This window comes from Taudactylus pleione, unplaced genomic scaffold, assembly GCF_031769625.1.
Source record: "Taudactylus pleione unplaced genomic scaffold, aTauple2 ptg000008l, whole genome shotgun sequence".
Classification (NCBI taxonomy): Eukaryota; Metazoa; Chordata; class Amphibia; order Anura; family Myobatrachidae; genus Taudactylus; species Taudactylus pleione.
Window position 1 is genome coordinate 4,568,836 of NW_028284411.1, and position 26,707 is coordinate 4,595,542.

Genomic DNA, 26,707 nt, shown 5'->3' on the forward strand with positions numbered 1-26,707 from the left:
CACCCCTAGAGCTGGCCCTGAGCCCCACATGGAAATCCCGATGCCCGGCATACTGATCGTAGGTAAGCCGGGCGTTGGGAGCACTTAGCTGCGGGGGAGGGGGAGGATTAGGGACTCCGGGGAGACTTAGGGTTAGGCACCATCTGGGAGGGTTAGGCTTAGGCTAGGGGAAGGGTGGGTTAGGGTCAGGCACCACCGGGGGGGAGGTAAGGTTTGGGCACCCGACGGGAGGGTTAGGTTTAGGGTGTGGGGTAAGGGGGTTAGGTTTAGGCACCCCTATGGGAGGGTTAGGGGTTGTTAATTTCCTCAATCAGGAAGTTCAGCTGCCGGCCTTCCGGCATCAGTATTTCATCCGCCAGGCTTAGGTCCGGCGGTGATTCATACCGATTCCCTTTAATACCGCCAGGAGTAAATAAACAGTTTACTAGCTTTCAATCCTGGTTAAATATATATATTTGGAGTAGTAATGATATTGAAGAACGGTTCTTATTAACTATCTCAACTGAGAGGCACAAGAAGCTCCAAATTGCTGGCTCAGTTTGTGACTAAACAGTAATTTTTTAAAACAGTTTGTACAGTAGCTGCTCTTTTGCCACTATGTATATCTCTGTCTGCAGAGTTGTCATGAGTCCAGAGCAGAATCAGTACTGGATAGTAGAAGATCCTCAGGATTGAACAAAGAAGATGATAGGGATACCCCTTGTGGAAAGGTGCAGCCGCTGGGCTGTGTAGCAGCCTTGAGGGCTGGTAGAGGATGCAGGCGCTGGGCTGAGTAGCAGCCTTGAGGGCTGGTAGAGGATGTAGCTGCTGGGCTGAGTAGCAGCCTTGAGGGCTGGTAGAGGATGCAGTTGCTGGGCTGAGTAGCAACCTTGAGGGAAGGTAGAGGATGCAGTTGCTGGGCTGAGTAGCAGCCTTGAGGGCTGGTAGTGGATGCAGCCGCTGGGCTGAGTAGCAGCCTTGAGGGCTGGTAGAGGATGCAGCCGCTGGGCTGAGTAGCAGCCTTGAGATCTGGTAGAGGATGCAGCCACTGGGCTGAGTAGCAGCCTTGAGGGCTGGTAGAGGATGCAGTTGCTGGGCTGAGTAGCAACCTTGAGGGAAGGTAGAGGATGCAGTTGCTGGGCTGAGTAGCAGCCTTGAGGGCTGGTAGTGGATGCAGCCGCTGGGCTGAGTAGCAGCCTTGAGGGCTGGTAGAGGATGCAGCCGCTGGGCTGAGTAGCAGCCTTGAGATCTGGTAGAGGATGCAGCCACTGGGCTGAGTAGCAGCCTTGAGGGCTGGTAGAGGATGCAGTTGCTGGGCTGAGTAGCAACCTTGAGGGAAGGTAGAGGATGCAGCCGCTGGGCTGAGTAGCAGCCTTGAGGGCTGGTAGAGGATGCAGCCGCTGGGCTGAGTAGCAGCCTTGAGATCTGGTAGAGGATGCAGCCACTGGGCTGAGTAGCAGCCTTGAGAGCTGGTAGATGCAGCTGCTGGGTTGTGTAGCAACCTTGAGGGCTGTTTAAAGGATGCAACCAATTGGGCTGTGTGGCAGCCTTGAGGGCTGTAAGTGGTTACAGTCTCTGGGCAGTATAGCTTATGACGCAGAAGTGCGACTTGTGCTGCTGAGATGACACCAGCGACTGTTGATGCAGTGGCGCGACTTGTGCTGCCGGGTTGACACAAACTGTGGATGTTGCTGATTTCTGACCTGTACCGCCAAGATGACAAAAGCAGCAGGATGCTGGAATGTGGCTTGTGCCACCGGGTTGACACAAGCGGTGGATGTCGCTGGAGTGCGACCTGTGCCGCCGAGATGACACAAGCAGCAGGACGCTGGAGACAGACAGGCTAAAGTTCAGAACACTTGACCAACTCGATACAGACACCGGAACCGGAAACACAGCTGTCAGCGCTGTCAATCACCAGGACCCAGCCGCACTGTAACTGACTTAGCGGTCAATTTACTAAGCCTTGGTTGGAGATAAAGTGAACAGAGATAAAGTACCAGCCAACCAGCTCCTATCTGTCACATGACAGTTAGGAGCTGATTGGCTGGTACTTTAAGTCCATTCACTGTATCTCCACCCTAGGCTTCGTAAATAGACCACTGTCTCTCTCAGCCACCTGCTGCTGGTTTCCGGCAGCTTCTGAGTCATGTGACCTGTTGCTGACTCACCACATACTACCAGCACCAGTACATATATGTACAGCATATGGGTAACTGTCTCCAGACTCTGGAGAGGCATTAAGTTAACAGTCATTTACAATATGGTTCCATATTACCCCTTCTGTGCTATATACACAGAGCACACTGTATTTACATGTTCTATATACAGTATCAGGGCTGCCATCAGAAATTTTGGGGCCCGGTACTGACAACATAGATAGGGCCTCCGGGGTATAGGACAGACTTGGGTGGATAATGTGGGTGGAGCTACTTCGGGGATGGTGCCTCATTTGGTGTGTAAATCAGAGTTGGCTAGACATGGTGGAGGGGGGGCATAGGGTAGAGAAGACTGGATATTAATGGGGGGCACAGGGCAGGGAAGTGGATTGGGGTGGCAAAGGGCATGGAAGGATGGTTTTGTCTGGGGGGGGAAAGGGCAGGGAAGGCCGGCTGGACTAGGGGAGAGGCACGGCAGAGAAGTCTGGCTGGACTAGGTCAGGGAAGACAGGCTGGTTGGCTGGACTAGAAGTGGGAGGTAGTGCAGGGAAGGCTTGCTGTGCTGGGGGGAGTGGGAAGGGAAGGAAGGCTGGCTGGACTGGGGGGGTAGGCAGGGAAGGATGGCTGGCTGGACTGGGGGGGGTAGGCAGGGGAGGATGGCTGGCTGGACTGGGGGGTAGGCAGGGAAGGATGGCTGGCTGGACTGGGGGGGTAGGCAGGGAAGGATGGCTGGCTGGACTGGGGGGTAGGCAGGGAAGGATGGATGGCTGGACCGGGGGGCAGGGATAGAAGGCTGGCTGCACTGGGGGGTTGGGCAGGAAAGGAAGGCTAGCTGCACTGGGGGGGGGGCATGGAAGGAAGGATGGCTGCACTGAGGGGGTGGGCAGGGAAGGAAGGCTGTCTGCACTTGGGGGGGCATGGAAGGAAGGATTGCTGGGAAGGAGAGGGCTTAGGGAAGGCTGGCTGTTTTCAAGTAGGGGCACAAGACAGGTCCAACACAAACATAGACTTACCTGAGAAAAGGGCCAGGGCGGCAGCTGGAGAAAAAGCATCTGCTTTGCGGTATTAGAAGTATGGAGCCGGCTGTGATTGGATCGCGTAACGGCAGCCAATCAGGAGCAGCCAATCACAGCTGTTCTGCAAGCTGTGATGGGCTCGCGGCCAGCTGAATACTATTGAGCTGGCCGCGAGCCAATCACAGCTCGTGAAACGGCAGCCAATCAGGAGCAGCCGCTTCTGATTGGCTGCTGTTTTGCATGCTGTGATTGGCTCGCGGCCAGCTGAATACTATTGAGCTGGCCGCGAGCCAATCACAGCTCGCGGAACGGCAGCCAATCAGGAGTGGTTTCTCCTGATTGGCTGCCGTGGCCGGCTCCATAGTAGTGCAAATGCAGCAGCGCCGATGCTCTTTGTTGTCGCTGCCACCCGGGCCCCCTATCTCTCCGGGCCCGGGACAGGAGGTCCGGCAGTCCCCCCCTGATGGCGGCCCTGTACAGTATTACATATATACATTTTATATATTACCCAACATTAGTGAGTACACCCAGGTCTAGGGTACAACACTCTGTGTGACCACACTGTTTATAGCCAGTTATGCCCATTCACCCCACAGTGGAGATGTGAGTGAGATGCCTGGTACAGGCACTGCATGAGGGAATGGTATGAAATTCAGTATAATCAAATCCCGACACCGGAAGACCGGCAACTGAAGATCCCGACAGGTTACTATTTTAACTATAACTAACCTTACCCCCCCCTAACCCTAACCCTCCCATAGGGGTGCCTAACCCTAACCTTCCCCTGTAAGTGCCTAAACCTAACCCCACCCTTCCCCGCAGCCTAACCGGGGGGGGGGTGCCTAACCCTAACCCCGCCTTCCCCTAGCCTAACCCTAACCCTACCATGGGGGTGCCTAACCCTAAGTCACCCCCCGGGAGCCCCTAACCTGACCCCCCCCCACGCACCCGCTGCCCAACTTACCTTCCGGGCGTCGGGCTCCTGGCATAGGGATAATGATAGGTGTCGGGATTTCGACACCTATCATTAGACCCCTACCGGGATTAGACAGTGGGGAAGCCGGCAGTCGGCATTTCGACCATCGGCTTCCTGACTGCATCCACTGCACGACCCCTCTCCTCCTTTACATGAAAATCCCTCAAACTTAATTTTCTGCACATATTTACCAAACAAGTGAAAGTCAGTCTTTTATCCATCCCCTGGAATACTGTAGCAGGACACGGGTGTCCATGACCATAGGTAGTATAATCAAACGGACTTGTCCAGCGATTACCCTGCACACTCTCATACATGAAACCCATGGTGACCTTTCTGGTGCCGTTAGTAGAAGGTTGAGAAATGATAATCTTGGAAAATAAGAAGGAAACAGCTAAATTGTAGATCAGCGTCTTTCTGTTCTCAAATAATATTTTCACTTTGTACTGATGACTGCATGTACAGACAGTACAACTATGCTGGGACTATTTGAATAGTTTCCATCAACACCACTATTTCCAAACAACTTAAAAAAATATATTATTGCCAAGATTAATATAGAATCTAGAGAGTGAAAAGCAATGGAAGAAAATGGGAGGAAGCGTACAGGTCATACAACTATTGGCTGGGTGTGATGTATGCTGTTACAGCCTGTTATTACATGGTCACGTTATGTCCATGCTTGTGGTCAGGAGTATGTACATGTTTGTGGTCAGGACTCAGGAGTATATACATGTTTGTGGTCAGGTGTATGTATATGTTTGTGGTCACATTATGTACATGTTTGTGGTCAGGTATATGTATATGTTTGTGGTCACATTATGTACATGTTTGTGGTCAGGTGTATGTACATGTTTCTGGTTAGGTATATGTACATGTTTGTGGTCAGGACTCAGGAGTATATACATATTTGTGGTCACGTGTATGTACATGTTTGTGGTCAGGTGTATGTAAATGTTTGTGGTCAGGACTCAGGAGTATATACATATTTGTGGTCACGTGTATGTACATGTTTGTGGTCAGGTGTATGTAAATGTTTGTGGTCAGGACTAAGGAGTATATACATGTGTGTGGTTATGTGTATGTACATGTTTGTGGTCAGGTGTATGGACATGTTTGTGGTCAGGTGTATGCACATGTTTGTGGTCACGTTATGTACATGTTTATGGTCATGTTATGTACATGTTTGTGGTCACGTTATTTACATGTTTGTGGTGAGGTGTATATACATGTTTATGGTGAGGTGTATGTACATATTTGTGGTCAGGTGTATGTACATATTTGTGGTCAGGTGTATGTACATACAGTATTTGTGGTCCCCAGGACAACTAACTTGTGGTGGCCTCTACTAATAAAAATGTAAAAATTATACATGGCCATGATATTAATACGTATAATATAACTCTCTCCCTCTGCCTATTAGATTTTCTACAAAACATCAAATGGACTCTCAAGACCCACTCTGTATCTAAGTCATCCAGCTCTCATCCTAACCCACTGCCCCATGCTCCTCACTCACTGTCTATCCCTCTGTGTCACCCCTGTCTGTCTGCCCCTCCCCTATAGAGTGTAAGTGCTCATCCTAAGCCACTGTCCCATGCTCCCCATTCACTGTCTATCCCCCTGTGTCACCCCTGTCTGTCTGCCCCTCCCCTATAGAGTGTAAGTGCTCATCCTAAGCCACTGTCCCATGCTCCCCATTCACTGTCTATCCCCCTGTGTCACCCCTGTCTGTCCGCTCTTTCCCTATAGAGTGTATGCTCTCATCCTAACCCACCGCTCTATGTGCCTCACTCACTGTCTCTCCCCTCTGTGCCACCCCGGTCTGCCTGTCCAGCCCCTATAGAGTGTAAGCTCTCTTCCTAACTCACCGCTCTATACTCACTCACTTTCTCTCCCCTCTATGTCACCCTGGTCTGCCTGTCCCTCCCCTATAGAGTGTATGCTCTCATCCTAACTCACCGCTCTATACTCACTCACTGTCTCTCCCCTCTGTGTCAACCCTGTCTACCACTCCACTATAGAGTGTAAGCTCTCAGTATTACCCATTGCTCCTTGCTCATTGCTCAATGTCTCTCCCCTCTGTGTCACTTCTGTCTGACTGCCCCTTCCATGTAGAGTGTAAGTTCTCATTCTTACCCACTGCCCCATGCTCCTCACTCACTGTCTGCCCCTTCCCTTTAGACTTTATGTTTTCATGAGCAGGGACCTCTTCCCTCTGAGGGCTAGGCATGGTGATGAGGGTCTGAGGCAGAGGAAGGTGATGAGAGTCTTTAGGGCTGATGATTGTGATGAAGACTGAGGATGGTGAAGGTGATAAGAGGCTCTTATGCTGAGTATGGTGATTAGGGCTGAGGATGGTTATGTGGGTCTGAGGCTGAGAAAGGGGATGAGGGGCTTTTGGGCTGAGGATGATGAGGGCTGTGGATGTGATGAGGGTCTGATGGTGAGGATGGTGATAAGGGGCTTTTGGGCTAAGGATGGTGATGAAGACTGAGAATGGTGATGAGGGTTGAGGAAGGTGATGAGTGACTTTTGTGCTGAGGATGGTGATGAGGGGCTGAGGATGGTGATGAGGGGCTGGGGATGGTGATGATGGGCTGAGAATGGTAATGAAGGGCTGAGGACAGTGATGAGGGGCTGAGGGCTGAGGATGGTGATGAGGGCTGAGGAAGGTTATGAGGGGCTTTTGGGCTGAGGATGGTAATGAGGGGTGAGGATGATGATGAAAGGCTGAGGGCTGGGGATGGTTATGAGGGTTTGAGGCTGAAGATGGTGATGAGAGGCTGAGGCTGAGGAAGGTGATGAGGGTCTTTGGGGCTGAGGATTGTGATGAAGACTGAGGATGGTGAAGGTGATGAGAGGCTTTTATGCTGAGTATGGTGATTAGTGCTGAGGATGGTTATGTGGGTCTGAGGCTGAGAAAGAGGATGAGGGGCTTTTGGGCTGAGGATGATGAGGGCTGTGGATGTGATGAGGGTCTGATGGTGAGGATGGTGATAAGGGGCTTTTGGGCTAAGGATGGTGATGAAGACTGAGAATGGTGATGAGGGTTGAGGAAGGTGATGAGTGACTTTTGTGCTGAGGATGGTGATGAGGGGCTGGGGATGGTGATGAGGGGCTGAGAATGGTGATGAGGGGCTGAGAATGGTAATGAAGGGCTGAGGACAGTGATGAGGGGTTGAGGGCTGAGGATGGCGATGAGGGCTGAGGAAGGTTATGAAGGGCTTTTGGGCTGAGGATGGTAATGAGGGCTGAGGATAGTGATGAAAGGCTGAGGGCTGAGGATGGTTATGAGGGTTTGAGGATGAAGATGGTCATGAGGGGCTGAGGCTGGGAAAGGTGATGAGGGTCTTTGGGGCTGAGGATTGTGATGAAGACTGAGGATGGTGAAGGTGATTAGAGGCTTTTATGCTGAGTATGGTGATTAGTGCTGAGGATGGTGATAAGGACTGATGATGGTGATGAGGGCTGAGGAAGGTTATGAGGAGCATTTGGGCTGAGGATGGTGATGAGGGCTGAGGATAGTGATGAAAGGCTGAGGGCTGAGGATGGTTATGAGGGTCTGAGGCTGAGATAGGTGATGAGGAGCTTTTGGGTTGAGGATGATGATGAGGGCTGTGGATGTGATGAGGGTCTGATGGTGAAGTTTTTGTTTTTAGCGGTGTATTTATCATGGGTGTAGGGTGTGCGCTATGCTGTGCAGTTACAAGAGACCGTGGGTTCAGGGTGACCACGTGCCAAAATTTTTTGCCACTGTGGCTGCCTGTACAGCAACTTCCCTCATCCCTACACCCGTTCAGCAGCACCATCTTTCCGGTGGTATATTTGGAATATATTCAGTACCATACTGCAGAGACCTTGCTCTCTTCTGCACATACAATATCTTCCTGAATATGGGCACTTCCAGCTCTTAAAACCCCTTTGTAGCGGCAGGAGACAAAGACTTATAGCTATAAAGAAAAAAGGCTTAAATATATTATTACTTAAAATATCTACAATTAGACCAAATAAAAAGTAATAAAAAAGGCTTAATGAGATTAATAAGATCTCATAATAAAAAACTGACAGAGCCAACGTTTCATGTAAATCCTTAAGCCGGCTACACACGGTACGATGTGTAGCCGGTGCGACGCACGATCCGACGACTGACATATCGGGCGGTCCTCACACACGGAGTGATCCGCTGCCCGACCAACCGATATACCGGTGTACGCATATATGGGGCGGGATCGCCCCCTATCTATAAGATTATTTTATAGCCGTTATCGTCAGCAGTGCGCAGTTGCGCCGGCCTATACTTGGTGCAAAAGTTACATTTGGAAAATACCTATTTGCTTTTTCATCCAACTCTGCAGAGTCCGCAGTCGCGTTAATGAGCCCTTACTGAACCTTGTCCCATTCTACCTTAGTGGCATCTACTGTACTCAGTGGAGACGCGAATGACATGCGCACGGGTCTACATCTCCTGTGCTTGTAAATGCTTTTTTTCCAGAGAATACACAAAATACAGCAAACCTATCTACTTACTCATCCAGCACACTTCTCAGTTGATATTTCGGGTACATAGAGGTGTGTCCTCATACACCTAGCCCTTTTCCACCATACAGTGCAAGACGCAATTTTCTAATTTAGGCCCGTATTCAATTTGAGGCGAAAAGCCGTTTTCGCGTGTTTTTGGCGGAAACTTTTCGCCGATGACATCATTTCGCCAGGCGGAAAAGTATCGCCGTATTCAATTTGAAAGACTTTCCACCTAGGCGGAAAGTCAAAGCAATGTAATAGGCGGAAAAGTTTCACTTATGAATAGCAGGCGGAAAAAAGTGCTGAATTGGGCTTTTGGGGTGCAACGTTGCGGGAACCCCCGTGCAGCCTTCAGACAGTCCCCCAAAGGTAAACTGTGTCAATTTAAAAAAAAAAAAACCACTTAAGAACACCACTAAAAATCACTTTGAATTTGGGGGCAAAAAAAAAAAATGTTGGGGAACAAAGTTAAAAACTAGTGAACTTGACTCTGGGGGGTCCCCAAGTATGCCCCAGGTGCTTTTTTTTATTGCAGGGGCTTGTGGCCGGTGGATTTTTCAAATTTTTTTAAACTTAACTTTAGCAACTTTAAAATATGCTGACCCCCATTTACAAGTACCCCAAATTTGCTGGGATAAGTTATTTTCTGCCAAAAAAACTCCTGAATACTATTCTGCACCATTTATAGAAAAACGCTATTTAGCAGCTATTGAGCCCGTTTAAAAACACCAAATGCCTTCAGCAAGCCAAATCGGGGGGTACCATAGGGAACCCCCATGTCAGAGCATCTTTTGGGGGGTCTCAGGCTGATTTCCCCAAATCTGACAGTACTTTCCGCCTGTTTAAGTTTCGCCGGGTCCCATTTTCGCCTACATTCAAATTTAAATACGGGGATACGCATGAGATACTTTTCCACCTGCAAAACACGCGATGTAGGCGAAAAATCTGGGAGGCGGAAAAGTATCGCAGGTCCGATCAAATTGAATACGGCTCTTAGCATCATATGCACATTGTATTTGCATCCAGGGTCAACAACAGAAGTCTTGGGGCCCGGTACAATGATGTCTATGAGGGGGCCCTTCCACGTGGTGTGTGTGTTCTCTCTCCATACCGACTGCAGCCAGGACATTAAATGAGAGGATACAGCCCGACAGCAGCAGGTTTCTCAGCCCCTACAAGGGCCAGCCGCCAGCTCTCCATCCCACCAGTCGGCAGATCAGCTCAGGGAACTCAGCATAGTAAAGACGGGAGACTCATATCTCCCGGCAGCAGCAGGTCCCCAGGATTGATGTCAGATCCCGGGGCGTGCCACACTGCGACTGGACGGTTATACTGCTGGCACTATAGCCCTGTTTGAACCTCAGGTCCACACTAAACCTTGAGGTCCGGGACAGGAGAACCCTTTGTACCCCCCTGTCGCCGGGCCTGTTTGCATCCAAGGTCACTTATAGTGTACTAGGCACTTAGGGGTCTATTCATTATGTCCAAAACATGAGCAGTGATACATTAGTATCCAACTCGCTGCTAGTAGCAGTGTCAGTGTCGGATACTAAAACACCAGATTCGAAAATCAACTGTTCCCGTTATCCCTATCACAGCAACTACCGTAGCAGTGAAACTAAGCACTGGCGAGCCTGATTCGGCATAGTTTAGCGTTCAGATCTTCAGGTCGCCGAGGTGCGATGCCCGCACTGAATGGCGTTCACTGAACGTCATTCAGTGCAGGATCCCAACCTCCTATCCCTGAACATGCTGAACCTGACGAGTGTCGTCAGCAGGGGCGCCGAGAGGGGTACAGATTACCCGGGCCCGGGCTTCCTGAGGGGCCCGGCGGGGGCCCGGGTCCGACGCCACCCCCCCTCCCTCACAACAGCCCAGCACACAGCATGTGCTGAGCTGCAGTTGGAGACTGCTCGTGGCTGCTGAGCAGCGGCCAGAGCAGTCTCCTATGCCTGTGCGGGGGAGCGATCACACTGATCGCGCCCCCCCTGGCTTTGCGCCGGACTGAGGGGGCTTAGAGCTTAAATCTTTTTTATTTTTATTTTTTTCGGCAAGGGGGCGTGGCCACGCCTCCCGAGATTAGGCCACGCCCCCTATTACCGGGGCCCGCCTTGGCTCTTGGCGGCCCTGGTCGTCAGGTTGACGGGCATGGTCAGTAGACAGTCGGGGATGGCAAGGACCCAGCGTGCACGTACATTGCTGGTCTTTGCCGGCTATCCATTACCTGACTTTGTGAACAATGCAACCAAAACCTCCTGGCTTTGGTCGGATTGTTCACAAAGTCGGGTAATGGATAGGTCCCTTTACTTTCTGGATTTCATAGACTGCTTTGGAAGGATTTCATCATAATTAAATAGATAATTATAGCACTGGCTTTATTTCATATGTAGACCTATATGTAAAGGGAGTTGTAAGTAGTGATGTGCGACGGACCATTTTTGCCGGATTTGGACTTGGATTTGGTTCTAATTCATCGTCCGACTTTGGATTTGCCAAACTGCGGTGACTGGCTTTGGATTTGGATTTTTTACAAAAATTGACAAAAAAAGCTAAAATCACATAAATTGGGCTTTTTTTTCCCTTCCTATAGTATTATTAACCTCAATAACATTAATTTCCAGTAATTTACAGTCAATTTAGACCACCTCACAGTTTAAATTATAGTTTTCACCATTATTGGCCAAAGGCTGCAGTGAGCTGACTGGTTACTAAGCTACAAAGCAGCGGCACAACGACACAGACACCACAGTATAAAGCTCATCTATGACACATTGCCACACAGCAGTGGCAGAAATGAGAGGTAGTGCAAGATGGAATGGTCCTTGGACCGTCCCACCCACCCAGTGGGGTACGGCCAGCAGAGTAACAGTACTTGTTTACACAGTCGGCTACGGCCCAAGGAGTCACAGTGCTCAATCTTATTCACATTACACGCACATAGTGCCCGATTCACATTACACCATAAAGTAGTGTCTCTTATTTATGTTACCACACACAGCAGTGACCCTTATACACAAAGCCCACATTAGTGACCCTTATACACAAAGCCCACAGTAGTAATGCCCCTTATACAATGCTCACAGTAGTAGTGCCCCTTATACAATGCCCACAGCAATATTGTCGCTTACGCAATGCCCTCAGCAGTGGTGTCCCTTACACAATGCCCTCAGTAGTAGTGCCCCCTATAGAAAAAAAAGGGATTTTCCCTCCAGCACACTGCAGCAAAATCAACAAAAATACTTGAATCCTACATGATAATAGAAATTCAGAGGTATTGGTTTACATACATTTGCAAATATATGAATAAGTGCTGGGCCAACATCAAGGCTCCTTTATACCAAGCGTCCCTAACATTATGGGGTTCACGTCCGAGACACAGGGAACCCCAAAAGAATCCAGCCAAGGACCATCCCCAGGCATCACACGAAAAATGGTAAAAAGGTGAAAGTGAAGTATAAAGTGTAGTTTTGTAAAGATTCTTTTGGGGTTCCCAGCGCTTATTCATATATTTGCAAATGTATGTAAACCAATACCTCTGAATTTCTATTATCATGTAGGATTCAAGTATTTTTGTTGATTTTGCTGCAGTGTGCTGGAGGGAAAATCCCTTTTTTTCTGTAGCTCAGCGTAAACCTCGCCCTTTACAAGCACCTGTGCAATGTCATTAAGTTGATGTGAACGACCACCATACTTTTTGTTTGCAGTTTTGTGAGGCATGAAAGGAGCCAGCATTGGGAGGATGTGTTGGTCTGAATAGTGCCATTAGGAGGTTTCTGGGGTACCTTCTAGGTGAGTCTGCTTTCAGCTTATACATGTACTGTTATTATGCAGTACATTAATTTGTAATTATATGACCCAGAGTGGGTGCTACTATTAGGAAGCAACAATTATTTTGGGATGAGCGTTTGGGCGTGGGGCCCCCGAAGTTGTTCTGGCTGGGCCTTTTTTCAGGGCATCACCACTTAATTCACATAGATATTTTTTTATCACCTTTCTAGTTGTTTGTCTATTATTTATGTAATTTTAACCCCTTACCATTAACACTTATTGATTTATCTTTACACAACTATACTTTATACTTCACTTTCACCTTTTTTCCATTTTTCATGTGATGCCCTGGGGATGGTCCTTGGCTGGATTCTTTTGGGGTTCCCTGCGTCTCGGACGTGAACCCCATAATGTTAGGGACGCTGGTATAGAGGAGCCTTGACGTTGGCCCAGCGCTTATTCATATATTTGCAAATGTATGTAAACCAATACCTCTGAATTTCTATTATCATGTAGGATTCAAGTATTTTTGTTGATTTTGCTGCAGTGTGCTGGAGGGAAAATCCCTTTTTTTCTGTAGCTCAGTGTAAACCCCACCCTTTACAAGCACCTGTGCAATGTCATTAAGTTGATGTGAGCGACCACCATACTTTTTGTTTGTAGTGCCCCCTATGCAGTGCCCTCAGTAGTATGCCCCCATTAGTAGTGCCCCTAGTAGTATGCCCATAGTAGTAGTGTCTGTAGTAGCAGTGCCTCTAGTAGTATGCCCCCAGTAGTATGCCCCCATTACAAGTGCCCCTAATAGTAGTTGTGCCCCCAGTAGTTGTGCCCCCATTAGAAGTGCCCCCAGTAGTTGTGCCCCTTGTAGTATGCCCCCATTAGAAGTGTCCCCAGTAGTTGTGCCCCTTGTATTATGCCCCCATTAGAAGTGTCCCCAGTAGTTGTGCCCCTTGTTTTATGCCCCCAGTAGTTGTGCCTCTTGTATTATGCCCCCAGTAGTTGTGTGCCTTGTATTATGCCCCCAGTAGTTGTGCCCCTTGTATTATGCCCCCAGTAGTTGTGCCCCTTGTATTATGCCCCCAGTAGTTGTGCCCCCAGTAGCGCCGCCTTACACAGAAAAAAATAAAATAAACTTACCCGAATCCCCGCTCCTGCTTGTGACCGCAGCCGTCCACTCCTGTCTGCACTATGGGAGAGACATCACTCGTGACGTCTCTCCCATCACCCGCAGCAGGGGGGAGCCGACTCCAGCCGGCTCCCTCCGGGGACGCAGCAGCCAACGGGAGTCTGCCTGACTCTAATTGGCTGCTATTACAAACACACAGCTGCAGCTGGCGGCTGTGTGCTTGATCTGTGTAGGGCAGACCGCTATCACAGTGTTCTGCCCTACACTAGAGGAGCCCTGATGTCGGATTCTCTTGCGAATGGGGATCCGAGTCAGGTGGGTGGACTCGGATTCCCTATGTTCGGAGCGGTTCTGATTCCACAGAATCCGAACCGCTCATCTCTAGTTGTAAGGAGCGATATATATATATATATATATATATATATATTTATTTGTGAGAATACCAGTTGCACTATAATCGGAAATATAGAGCCAGGACATTGACATTAAAATAGTGCATATTTGTGAACCTTACATTGGTACTGCACAATCTAATCTCATATGATATAGGAACTTTTTACTCTCAGTGGGCTCTATTTATTAACATTATTTTTACTAAAATAAAGTGAAAAGGGGTGTTTTCACACCCTTTTCACATTATTTTAGAATCACCTGTAGTTATTACAGGGCAATTGGAGTAGAATTAGTAAAATTCTACTCCAACCCCCAGTATCACTTATTTTTAGTAAAGCAGATCGCATTTCCCATAATTGTAATGGGAAATGTGATCTGTGTGCAAGTTACTAAAAATAAATTGTAAAAAAATACCGGGGGAAGCCCTGTGATAATAACGCCACCTGGAGGTGGCATTATCCAGGGTCTCCCCCGGTTACCGGGCTCCCACTCTGCTCTAACGGGGAGAGCAGAGGCGGGGGCCGGTACCAGTAATCAGCTATGTGGTCTAAATAGACCGCAAGCTGATTGCTGTAAAAAAAAGAAAAAAAAAATTAAACATTTTTTTTTTTTACTTACCTGAATCCAGGGACCGGTGATCGGGCCTCCGGTGATGGCTCCTCTCCGGTCAGCTGGTCTCCCATAGTGCACTGGGGCCCGGTCATCAGGTGATCGGGCCCCAGTGCAGTATGGGAGATCACCTGATCGGGAAGCCCGGAGAAGACCACCGGAGGCCAGGAGGATGCAGGTAAGTGTAATGAAGGGAGGGGGGGTCGTGGGGAGGGAGTTGGGGTCGCGGGGGTCCGCGATCGCAGGGGTCCGCAATCGCGGGGGGCGGGGCTTAGCGCCCTTCTCTCCTGCAGCCTAACCCTAACCCACACCCTTCTCTCCTGCAGCCTAACCCTAACCCACACCCTTCTCTCCTGCAGTCTAACCCAACCCTAACCCACACCCTTCCCTCCTGCAGCCTAACCCAACCCTAACCCACACCCTTCTCTCCTGCAGCCTAACCCTAACCCACACCCTTCCCTCCTGCAACCTAACCCAACCGTAACCCACACCCTTCCCTCCTGCAGCCTAACCCTAACCCACACCCTTCCCTCCTGCAGCCTAACCCTAACCCACACCCTTCCCTCCTGCAGCCTAACCCTCCCCCTAGTGTCTAACCCTAACCACCCCTCCCACGGACTAACCCTAACTCTCCCCCTAGTGTCTAACACTAACCTCCCCTCCTGAAGCCTATCCCTAACCCTCCCCTAGTGCATAACCCTAACCTCCCCTCCCACAGCCTATCCCTAACCCTCCCCCTAGTGTCTAATCCTAACCTCCCATCCCACAGCCTATCCCTCCCCCTAGTGTCTAATCCTAACCTCCCCCTCACAGCCTATCCCTAACCCTCCCCCTAGTGTCTAATCCTAACCTCCCCTCCCAGAGCCTATCCCTAACCCTCCCCCTAGTGTCTAACCCTAACATCCCCTCCCACAGCCTATCCCTAACCCTCCCCCTAGTGTCTAATCCTAACCTCCCCTCCCACAGCCTATCCCTCCCCCTAGTGTCTAACCCTAACCTCCCCCCCACAGCCTATCCCTAACCCTCCCCCTAGTGTCTAAACCTAACCTCCCCTCCCACAGCCTATCCCTAACCCTTCCCCTAGTGTCTAATCCTAACCTCCCCTCCCACAGCCTATCCCTAACCCTCCCCCTAGTGTCTAACCCTAACCTCCCTTCCCACAGCCTATCCCTAACCCTTCCCCTAGTGTCTAACCCTAACCTCCCCTCCCACAGCCTATCCCTAACCCTCCCCTAGTGTCTAACCCTAATCTCCCCTCCCACAGCCTAACCCTTCCCCTAGTGTCTAACCCTACCTCCCCTCCCACAGCCTATCCATAACCCTTCCCCTAGTGTCTAACCCTAACCTACCCTCCCACAGACTATCCCTAACCCTCCCCCTAGTGTCTAACCCTAACCTCCCCTCCCACAGCCTATCCCTAACCCTCCCCCTAGTGTCTAACCCTAACCTACCCTCCCACAGCCTATCCCTAACCCTCCCCTAGTGTCTAACCCTAACCTCCCCTCCCACAGCCTATCCCTAACCCTTCCCCTAGTGTCTAATCCTAACCTCCCCTCCCACAGCCTATCCCTAACCCTCCCCCTAGTGTCTAACCTAACCTCCCTTCCCACAGTCTATCCCTAACCCTTCCCCCTAGTATCTAACCCTAACCTACCCTCCCACAGCCTATCCCTATCCCCTAAAACTACTTACCGTCGGGATGTCAGTGGTCGGGATTCTGGCACTGGGTTTGTGACCACCGGTATCCTGAACGTGTGGCGTTCTGCATGGAGCGACTCACTTGTATCAAGTCCCAGTTTATAGCATTTTTATTTTACCCAGTTTAGTGTCTGAGTTGCACACAGCTACTGCATGCAATGCCAGCCCAGTGTCCAGGGTACCCGTGCAGTGTAGTTTGTCACATTAGTGATGCCACTAATATGCAAATTTGGTACAAAACTGTGTGACGGGATGGATGGTGTGGAAAATCACCAAATAGACCTGGATACATCTGTATTAGTGATTCCAGGGTCGTTTATTAAAAAAAAAGGGTTGTCCTATTGGATTGTCTAATAATTACATTTTGGAATTTAATGCTAACTGTTTGCTACTTTTTTGGGTAATAATAATTTGAATTGGCTTCTGCCAAGAAGTTTTCCCAGGAATGTCCTGAAGGTACCTCAGTGTTCCTGGTGCCTGACACAGCATTAGATCCTTTATACCAGGGGTCAGGGAACTTTTTTACCTTTTACCCCAAAATATATTTAGATACGCCGACATTACCCCCTTGATTTGAAAGGAAGGAAATCATATAGTAGTGTCCCCATATAATGCCCCTGTAGTAGTGCCCCCATATAATGCCCCTGTAGTAGTGCCCCCATATAATGCCCCTGTAGTAGTGCCCCCATACTTATGCCCCTGTAGTAGTGCCACCATATAATGCCCCGGTAGTAATGCCCCCATATAGTGCCCCTGTAGTAGTGCCCCATAGTTATGCCCCTGTAGTAGTGCCCCCATATAATGCCCCTGTAGTAGTGCCCCATATAATGCCCCTGTAGTAGTGCCCCCATAGTTATGCCCCTGTAGTAGTGCCCCCATATAATGCCCCTGTAGTAGTGTCCCCATAGTTATGCCCCTGTAGTAGTGCCCCCATATAATGCCCCTGTGGTAGTGCCCCCATATAGTGTCCCTGTAGTAGTGCCCCCATATAGTGCCCCTGCAGTAGTGCCCTCATATAATGCCCCTGTAGTAGTGCCCCCATATAGTGCCCCTGTAGTAGTGCCCCCATATAATGCCCCTGTAGTGCCGCTTGTACAACAAAAAAAACACCTTAATCCCTGCTGCTGCATCCGCCACCGTCCAGTCCGCCCGGCTGCTCCTCGGAACTATGGGAGAGACGTTATGACGTCTCTCTCATAGTGGGCATGGAGAGAGCCGGAAGCTGGAGTTAACGCGGCGCTGCAGGGAAGGAGCCGAGCGCCCGTAATTACCAGCAGGTGTCCGGCTTAGAGCCTCCCTGCGGCACAGCCGGGCATGCATATGAATTATAAAATGATTCATATGCATGCCCGACTGTCCGTCCATTACACCCAGGAATTTAATTTTTACCCCATGTGGGGTAATTTACCGCTGTTCCCTGACCACTGCTTTATACAATATTTTCGGGTCTTCCCAATATTAGGGAAAGTAATTTGATTTCTATATGCAGGCCGGATATGTACTTGGCAAACTCCGTGACATAGGTTACTTTGACCTTCAACAGAGCACGAGAACTAGAAAATGACATCAATAACTAACGAAAATATATTATGAAGGCGTCATTACAACTTTTGTTTGTCACTAGACGCAAAGGTCTAAAGGGCGGAGGGGGGTCTAGGTCCTAATTTTAAAACTAATAACTGGTGCTACCATGCTGAGACTTGTAGTGCCATGCACTAAGTAGAACACTGATAGTCAAAACATGTTTAATAAATTCTGCAAATGACCAGGACCAGGAGTATAACTGAGATTCTTAGAGCATATTTGGCCAAACATGAGCCCATCCGCCACGTTCAGGTGAACGCCATCAGGCGAGTCCCTAACATTACTAATACTATATAGCAAAGCTCTAGGCAACTATCTCATATCTTCTACATTCAGAAATTCAGAAATTGCAGCATGAAATGAGGCAGCATAGTGGGGTAGTGGTTAGTAATACTTGCTACCTGAGGTCATAAGTTACATTTCTGACCAAAGCACTGTCTTTGTGGGGGGATGTAGTTATGATACTCAATACCGACATCGGAGTCCCGACAAAGGACTTAAGATAGGCATTGAAATACCGACGCCTATCTTAATCCTGACGCCGGAATGCCAAAGGACGCTTACCCGAACAAGGTAAGTCCGGGGCGCCCTTAGCGTTTAGCCGTGGGGGGGTTTAGGTTTAGTTAGCGTAGCGGGGTTAGGATTAGATTTATTTTTTTGGGGGGTAAGGGTTAGCCACCCCTGGGAGAGATGGTTAGGCACCACTGGGGCGGTGGTTAGGGTTAGGCACTAAGGGGGCAGGGTTAGGTTTTTTTTTGGGGGGGGGAGGTTAGGGTTAGGCACTAAGGGGGAAGGGTTAGGTTTTGGGGGGGGAGATTAGGGTTAGCCATACCTAGGAGGGAGGTTTAGGCACCACTGGGGCAGGGGGTAGGGTTAGGCACTAAGGGGGTAGACTTAGGTGTAGGCATAAACAGGGAGGGTTAGGGTGCGGGGTAGGGAGGGTTAGACTACAAGAAGGGAGGGTTAGGGGGAGAATACTTACCCAACCCCTGTCGGGATAGCAACCCTTGGGATGCTGCTGTCGGTATTCTGACAGGAAGCATCCCGACAGGCGTTATTACATACCTTTGTGGGGTTTGTATGTTCTCTCTGTATTTGCATGGGTCTTCTCTGAGTCCCCTGATTTCCTTGCACATGGCAGATTAATTGGCTGCTGACATATAAATGAACCCTAGTGTGTATATGTGTGAGCATGTGATAAGGAATATAGGGCCTGATTCAGACCTGAGCGATTATCAGTTGCACATGCGCTGCGCATGACTTGTGATCGCGTGCAGTGTGAGGAATCACTCACCACTGATTGACCGGAAGAAACTGTTTTGTGGGTGGTTGCAGGGAATTCCGGCTGAAACGCAGACATGTCGGGGCCGTTTCCTGGGCGTGTACTAGCCAGCATCTGCAATCGCGCAGGCACAGTGAACAAACCGCCAGCGTCTCAAATGCCACGTTCATTTAGACTAGCCATAGACTCGCTCAAGGAGTCAGTGTTTTGAAGATTTGCGTCCAATGCTGCGTTTGTGTACTCAGCTGCAAATACGAGGGATCCGCTGGGCGTCTCAATACAAAATCTGCTGCCTGATGCATTAGCGTATTTTAGCAACTGTGATCCGTGAGAGTATGCAGCTGCGTTTGCATTGCCGTCCATCTTTGAATTAGGCCCATAGAGTGTAAGCCCCACTGGGGCAGGGACTGATGTGAATGACTGGAGTACTATCTATAAAGCGCTGTGGTATATGTGTGCGCTGTATAGATAACTGGTAATAAATAAATACATTACAGAGTTAGAACCGTATTCAATTTGAGTCGTGCCACGATACTTTCTTGCGTCCAGGACTTTTCGCCTACTTCGAATGTTTTGTAGGCAGAAAACTATCGCAAGCGTGTTACCCCGTATTCAATTTGAAAGTATATGAAAACGAGACCCGACGAAACTTAAACAAGCGGAAAGTACTGTCAGATTTGGTGAAATAAGCCTGACACTCCCCAAAAGATGCTCTGACATGGGGGTTAGCTATGGTACCCCCCGTTTTGGCTTGCTGAAGGTATTTGGTGTTTTTAAACGGGCTCAATAGCTGCTAAATAGCGTTTTTCTATACGTGGTGCAGAATAGTATTCAGGAGGTTTTTTTTCCAGAAAATAAGTTATCCCAGCAAATTTGGGGTACTTGTAAATGGGGGTCAGCATATTTTAAAGTTGCTAAAGTGAAGTTGAAAAAAATCATGAAAAAGCCACCTGCCGCAAGCCCCTGCAATGAAAAAAAAACACCTGGGGCATACTTGGGGACCCCCCCAGAGTCAAGTTCTCTAGTATTTAACTTTGTCCCCCAACATTTTTTTTTTTCGCCCCCTTTTTCAAAGTAAATTTTTGGGGTGTCCTTAAGTCTCTTATTTTTTATTTTTTGACACAGTTTACCTTTGGGGGACTGTCTGAAGGCTGCAGGGGGGTTCCCGCAACGTTACACCCCAAAACCCCAATTCTGCACTTTTTTCCGCCTGCTATTCATAGGCGATACTTTTCCGCCTAGCATATTGCATCGACTTTCCGCCTAGGCGAAAAGTCTTCCAAATTGAGTACGGAGTAAAAGCAAAATAGGCGAAAATGATGTCATCGGCGAAAAAGTATCGCGGATCCGGACTTTTCGCCTCAAATTAAATACGGGCCTTAGATGGTGAGGTCGTATCATAGCTTTCTGAATTTACTATGTCGGAATCTCCATCTTGTTTTCCTTTTATTGCAGGTCACACCGTTTGGAACGTGGGATCTGCCTATCTGCGGTCTGTATTTCATCCGCGTTAAAAGTATGATGGTGGATGTTTTAAATCTTCACATGCGCCTGGTAGATCCATGAAATTCTGATAGGCATTCATGGGCAGTGACTAGGGGGGGTGGAGTTCATCAGCTCGCGTGTCAGCAGGCATGTCGGGGGCATGCCAGTGTCAGGGACTGCATCAGAAGACGCAGTTCCGGCGGCCATGTACCATCGGACATGCCGATGGTGCGTATGATGTCTGCTTGATGCAGCGGATTACAGCCAGGGGGGCATCTCAATGCACAACCCATTAGCTGCAGCCGATACTGCATTAACATCCACTGTTCTGATTCAGGTTCATTATACACTGAGCCGTCTTCTTTTGCAAATAGTATGAGGGGGTCTTCTATTATCACACCACAGTTTTTTTCAATCATTAATCTGCCTCTCTGGGAGTCCGCAGGTTTCCGATGTCTCAAAACCGTACCCAGTATTCACAATTAGGCCCAGCGAGTGATCTATACGGTAGCAGAATGATAATTGTGTTTCGCCTGCATCTGGGACCAGTTTTCATTTGCACCCCAGGAATGTGTTCGCTTTTGAAGCAGCTGCCTGACCCTGGTGCCATTACTCAGCTTATTATCTATCGCATGTAATATACAAGTAGCCCAATCCTTATGTCACATTCATTGGTCCTCATCTGTTTTGTTTCTCTGCCCAATTCGTCATTTGGTCCAAGTCCATCTTGTGTAATTGGATCTTCATCTCTGTGTTCCCCAGCAGAAAAAGGACATATTTATCAAACAATATTTGTGAGATTTCCCTAGAAAACCTGTTTCTGAGGGCTACCCACAAATACTAAGGATCATTTGGATCCTAAACGCTCATTATCTCTCGCATTGTCTATTGTAATAGTCTCCTCACTGGCAGGGGTGCAGACAGCTGCCGTGGGCTCGGGGGAAGAAGGGGGCATGGCCTAATCTCGGTAGGTGTGGCCACGCCCCCTTATAATAAAAAATGCAGCGCCGTTCGCTTGGGCGGGGGCAGGGGCGTTTTAAGAGAGGTGGGGGCCCATGTGCAGCCTCTGTTTGGACCCCCCCCTCTCTGTTGGTGGCACTGAGCGCTGTAGATTCTACAGCTCATGCGCGGGTCTCCAGGAAAATGGCACCCGTGCCTACTTTCCCAGGGACATCTTTTTTGCGCCACCATTTTCCCAGTGAGTGTTTGCTGCTCTGCAGTGCCGTTCCGGCGCTGCAGAGCAGCACTTCGGGAATTGGCGGAGAGGTAAGTATGATTACCTGTGGGTGCAGGGTGTGCGGTGAGGGTCCCCCTGGACCCCGAGGCCTGTGTGCACCGCATACCTTGCACCCATTGTAAAGATGCCTATTGGAGGGGGGCCCCTCAGCCTGGCACATAGCTAGTGGGGGGCGCAATCATTGTGATCGCTCTCCCCACAGGTATAGGAGGCTCCTGTGCCTGCTACTTAGCAGCTGCGAGCAGTCTCCCAGTGCAGCCCAGCACACAGCAGCGTGTGCTGGCCTGCTTTGATGTAAGAGGGAGGTGGGATGGCGCCGGACCCAGGTCCCTGCCATGCCCCTCCAGCAAGCCTGGGCACGTTATTTAGCACTATTTTGTGGTCTAGTAGCCTGAGTGTAGACTAATCATTTATTCATGATTGAGGAAAGAAGTGAAAAGTTGCATTAAATTGTAAAATTGTGCAAATCCATTTTTTCCTATTCTTCGATTTGAAATCGAACACAAAATCAAACTTTAAATCCCCAAATGAATAGACCTGCTTCATGCTTTCGATTTGAGCATGAGCAGGTCGGATTGACACGGATACATGCATACATCAGTGAGATGCATGCATGCATGTTAGAGAAAGTTACATTTAGAAAATAAATTATGTGGGGTCCCCCCCCCTAAATCAGAACCAGCCAGTCCTGGTTGTCTAAGTATAGGGGAAAAATTGTGTAGTGTTCCCCCTGTACTTACCACAACCAGCACTGGGCTCTGATCCAGTCCTGGTTCTGGAATTACAGGGGAAAAAATTGCGTAGGGTCCCCCTGTAATCTCCAGAACCAGCACTATCACCGGGCCTCCCAGCCGCAGCATCAGCCCTGACCACTTGTCAGCTCAGCCCTCCAATAAATGGGTCCCCCTCTCCAGGGCACCCCTAGGTGGTGGGTGGCGGGTTGATAGTGTAGGTGTAGTGTAAAAAAAGAATAGTAAAAACATTGTCTTTACAGTAGAACTGCAAGTCCCAGCAAGTCTCCCCCGCATGCTGGTACTTGGGGAACCACAAGTACCAGCATGCGGGGCATTAAGGGCCCGCTGGTACCTGTAGTTCACCTGTAAAGAAATGTTTAAATAAACACAAGACACACACACACACCATGAAATTAAAGTTTTAATACATACATACACACTCACACATACTCACCAACATTACCAGGAGTGGTCCCCTTCTCCCTGCAGGCATTCATGGTCTTCTTAAAATAAAAAAACGATTAAAAACCGAGCCACGCATTAAGCAACAACTATAATGGTTGTTACTTCCCGAAATGAAGCGCTCAGATGCGGCTTCTGCCTTTGTAGAGCCGTATCTGAGTGTTCATTGGCTAAGAGAGGACAGCCCCCGCCTCTCTCAGCCAATGAACGACTCCCTCCATTGAAGTCAATGGTATGAACTGCAAAATATGCTTTAGTTACCCTGCGGCTCTCCGTTGACTTCAATGGAGGGAGGCGTTCATTGGCAGAGAGAGGCGGGGGCTGACCTGTCTCAGCCAATGAATACGCAGATACGGCTCTACAAAGGCTAGAGCCACGTCTGAGCTCTTCATTCGGGAGATAGCAACCATTGTGGTTGTTATCTGTTGCGTGGCTCGTGTTTAGCCATGTTTTTTTATTTTAAGAAGACCATGGATGCCTACTTTGGACTGAAGAGGATTGATCCACGCATAAGAGAAGGTGAGTATGTTTTTTTTACCACAGGTACCCTATGGGTAATCTATTGGACAAGGGGACAGATACTACAGGGATTCATAGGTGAGTATGAGTACATGAGTGTGTGCATGTGTGTGTACATGTGTGAGTGCATGTATGTTTAATAAACTTATACTGTGTACAGTGTGAGAGTTTTTTTAATATTGTTTTTGCAGTGGAACTACAGGTACCAGCGGGCCTGTAATGCCCCAAATTCTGGTACTTGTGGTTCTCCAAGTACCAGCATGTGTGGGAGGCTTGCAGTCCTGCAGTTCTACAGACAATATTTAAAACTATTTCAAAAGTACTACACCTACACTATCAACCCGCCACCCACTGCCCAGGGGTGGCAGGCATAGCCTCGGGCCGTCAGCCTATGCTAGGAGTGCCCTGGAGAGGAGGATCCCTTTATTGGAGGGGTTCCCAACTCTCCAGGGACCCCTGGCCTGGGCTGACTAGCGGTCAGGGCTGATGCTGCGGCTGGGGGGCCCAGTGATAGGGCTCCCCTGTCTGTGGCATCAGCCCCCCGCTAGAAAGGGTCCAGTGCTGGTTCTGGCTGTGGCATCAGCCCCCCGCTAGAAAGGGTCCAGTGCTGGTTCTGGAGATTATAGGGAGACCCTATGCATTTTTTTCCTGTAATTCCAGAACCAGGACTGGATCAGAGCCTAGTGCTGGTTGTGTTAAGTACAGGGGGAACCCTACGCAATTTTTCCGCTGTACTTAGACAACCAGGAATGGCTATGAAACGTCCGGGGCTGGTTCTGTTTTAGGGGGGGACCGGACCCCACGTCATTTTATTTCTAAATTTAACTCTTTATAAGCTTGTTACAGTAAGATATATGCATGTATCTGTATGAAAACAAACTGCTCATGCTGAAAGTGAAAGCCTGAAGCAGTTCTATGCAGTCGGGGATTTGCTGTTTGATTTGCACATGAACATGTCAAATCGAACAGCAAATCACTTTTCAAAACCGAACCAAATCGATTTAGAAAATGCTTCTAAAATCGAATCTTAGTAAATGAGGGATTTGAAGAGGGATTTGTACTTTCGATTTGATTCAGTTTGAAGTGAGCTAAATCGAACTTCAAAACAAAAGTAAAATCGAATTTTGATAAATATATCCCAGTGTCACATATTTTTTTACGAATACACTGCGTTTCCGCTTAGTGTGACAATTTTTTATAGGAATACACCCCTGCAGCCCATGCCCCTGGATGGACACGGCAGCCCAAAGATGAACACAACAACACCTGGATGGACACAGCAACCCCTTGATTAATGACACAGGCAGCACACTTGGCGTAGCTACATTGTTGATAAGTGCGGCTAACGCGCACACACACACTGAAAATAAAAACACTTTTATTAATTTTTATTTATTTTACACTGGGGGGGAGAGTACCCCTGACCAGGCAGCAGTCCCTTGATAAATGACACAGGGACAGCACCCCTGCGCAGCTACGTTGTTGATAAGTGTGGCTAACGGGCACACACACACAGAAACCCCCCCCACTTATTAATATATATATATTTTGCACTGGGGGTGGGGGAGAGCACCCCTGAACAATGCAGCAGCCCCTTGATTAACAACACAGGCAGCACGCTTGGCGCAGCTATGTTGTTGATAAGTGCGGCTAACGCGCACGCACATACGGAAAATAAAACACTTTTTTTTATTTATTTCACACTGGGGGTGAAGAGCACCCCTGATGGATAGAGCACCCCCTGGACAACACAGCAGCACCCCTTTTTGGACTGCAGTGACACAGGAGCCTCTGAATCCCCCTCTTTTGTCTGCAGCAGAGCTCCTATAGACAACAACACAGCTCTTATGGACAACAGCAAAGCCCAGCCAGCCCCTATGGACAATAGCAGCCAGCCCCTATGGACAACAGCCAGCCCCTATAGATAACAGCAGCCAGCCCCTATAACAACAGCAGCCAGCCCCTATGCACAGCAACAGCACAGCCGCTATGGACAACAAAAGCACAGCCCCTCCCTAGCTTCCTCTTCACTCTCCACAGCCGTAATGAAAATGGCGGCGAGCACAGGAACCTTTATAGGATCCAAAACCCTGTGAGAATCCAACAGCGGGAGGATGACGTCTTTTGCCTCGCTTTGAGACCCGAGTCAGGTGGGAAAACCCGAGCCGGACTAGGATTTCGACTCAGATCTGCAAGTTCGGGTGGGTCTGATTCTCTGAGAACCGGATCCACTTATTTCTAGTAATTATGGCTTGATGTCCATGATTTACCCAGCTGATGTACACTAGAGGCTTGAACATTGCGGCTTTATTATACACATTAAAGCTAAATTAGACAAGCAATAATGACTTAGGGGCATATTTTTTAAAGTAATATTACGGGAAATCCCCACCAAAACAGCCATTTCCAGAATATCTCCGCAAATGCTAAGTATCAACTGCAGGGCTGGCTTATAGGCAGAGCGGACAGGGCGGTCGTCCAGGGGCCCCCATACATGAGGGGCCCCCACATATTGCTCCTACCTGGTCACAATGCACCCTTCCAGGCCTGCCAAGCTCCTGCCTCCCAGCGGCGTCGCAGTCTCTCTGACTGCAAAAGCCCTCTCCTCTACCTCGGTTCAGCCGGGATGATTGTGATAGGTGCTCGGTTCCCTTGCCTTGCTATCTACTCTCCCACCACAGGCTGCTGCTCCTCTGTGAACAGCCGGTGAATGGTGACAGCGGCTCCAGCAGAATGAAGACCGGGACCACCAGACCAGGGTCCTGAAACGGTAGCGCACTGGTGCCCGTTTCTTGGCCCTCTCCTGTGTGTGTGCATGTGCTCTGCCCTCCCCCTGCCTATTGCAAAATCATCTGTGATGAGGGGTTCCAGCTGGCAACTTGGCACAGCAAGGTGGCACATTGCTGCCTAAAGACCACCCTCCCTGCTGGCCCTACTGCTCCCCAAAGTACCATCTCTGGTATGTCCTTATCTGTATTATGCAGGGTCATAATAGTGGCAGGGGGATCTTTGTCAATTTTATTGGTGGGGGCCCCCACAAGCCTTAATCCGGCCCTGATCACCTGGATGTAAGAAGTAGTTACTGCAGCTCCTAACTGTCATTTTTCAAACACAGCCTGTACAATGGCAGTTAGCAGCTGATTGGCTGGTACCTTA